Source organism: Rhinichthys klamathensis, unplaced genomic scaffold (assembly GCF_029890125.1).
Source record: "Rhinichthys klamathensis goyatoka isolate OS25496 unplaced genomic scaffold, OSU_Roscu_1.1 h1tg000232l_1, whole genome shotgun sequence".
NCBI lineage: Eukaryota > Metazoa > Chordata > Actinopteri > Cypriniformes > Leuciscidae > Rhinichthys > Rhinichthys klamathensis.
This window is the reverse complement of record NW_026606756.1, coordinates 1,562,027-1,563,366: the sequence shown is the minus strand read 5'-3', so window position 1 is coordinate 1,563,366 and position 1,340 is coordinate 1,562,027. Positions and strand designations below refer to the sequence as shown.

At 41.1% G+C, this 1,340-nt stretch overlaps 1 long non-coding RNA gene across 1 annotated transcript; it reads left to right on the top strand.

The window, feature by feature from the left end:
* The first annotated feature begins 201 nt into the window (after positions 1-201).
* On the top strand, positions 202-952 carry LOC130099635 (uncharacterized). Its single transcript, XR_008808426.1, has 3 exons — positions 202-398; positions 536-686; positions 775-952. It is a non-coding gene; the product is annotated as an uncharacterized LOC130099635 (long non-coding RNA).
* Positions 953-1,340: the final 388 nt, after the last annotated feature.

The window sequence follows — 1,340 nt, the reverse complement described above, 5'->3', positions numbered from 1 at the left end:
CTTCTCTTGGACTCTGACCATCTTGTCCCTGCGTCACCAAACGCTCTTGAGACTGTTCTTCATTCTACAAAATAAACGAGTTACTTGCACTTTTGCTTCCGCCTCATTCGTCATGACACAATCTTAAAGCTAGGTGAGTGTCACAATAAATGTCTTTACACACTCTCACATCCCATATTGAAATAAAAACTAGATGTCATTGCTATTATGTATCCTTTCTTAGAGCAAAATCATACTCTAACTACAAGAAATGGACAACAGTGAAATATCTAATACCATGCAGTCCATCTGGCAGCATTACATTTTTGTCAAATGGATGGGGAGGAAGGGCCTCTGATGTGCATATTGTTCGACAGTCAGGATTCCTGTCCTCAGTGTACCATTCTCCAGGTGATCAGGTAAAATTGGAATTACGTGTATCTCAACTAACCACATTCATGTCATTTGATTAGGGTGTCATGTCACCACCCTCTGGTGAAAAAGCAGAACAAAGTAGATACAATGCAATATTATGGTGGATTTTTTTCATCTCTAGATATTAGCAGACAGGGGGTTTACACTCCAGGATGACTTTTCCCTCCTCGGTGTCGAGCTGCTAACACCGTCATTCACAAAAGGAAGGAAGCAGTTACCTGGGAGAGAGGTGGAAATGTCTCGTAGGAAGTCAAACATCCGGATTCATATTGGTAAGTAAAACTAGATTATTGCAATGCTGTTTTATTTGAAAAGACAATTTAGAAAAGCACTCCCTTTTTGTTGTTGTCGTCCTTACAGAGCGGGTGATTGGTGTGCTGAAAGGTCGCTCTCACATCCTTGACGGTCCACTCCCTCGCTGTCTGGTTCAGTCTGCACGGGACAAAAACCAAGGGCAAGCAACAGTTGACAAACTTGTAAATGTTTGTGCAGCACTTGTAAACATGGCACAAAGTATTATTAAATAAATACTAAAATATGTTCAATAGTGTCTCTATTTTTTTATATAGATTATTTAAAGGGATACTCCACCGTTTTTTCATATTAAACCATGTTATTCAATTAACTAAGACGAGTTGATACATACCTCTGTCGTCTCAGTGCGTGCACTCAATCGCTCTGGGGCGCGAGACACTTTGATAGCACAGTTCATTCAATATGGACCAAGCAGAGAAGCGACCAAACACCTCATAATAAAACGTTGCGCTTTTCTAAGCGTGTAAAATGGATAACTATATTGTATGGTGAAATACCACAGCAAGTGCTTGGGAGCACTTCGACTCGGCGCAGTAATATCATCACTCGTAAAAAGTCCTCTCCCCCTCCTCACTCTCCGGAGTGATGATATTACTGCGCCGAGTCGAAGT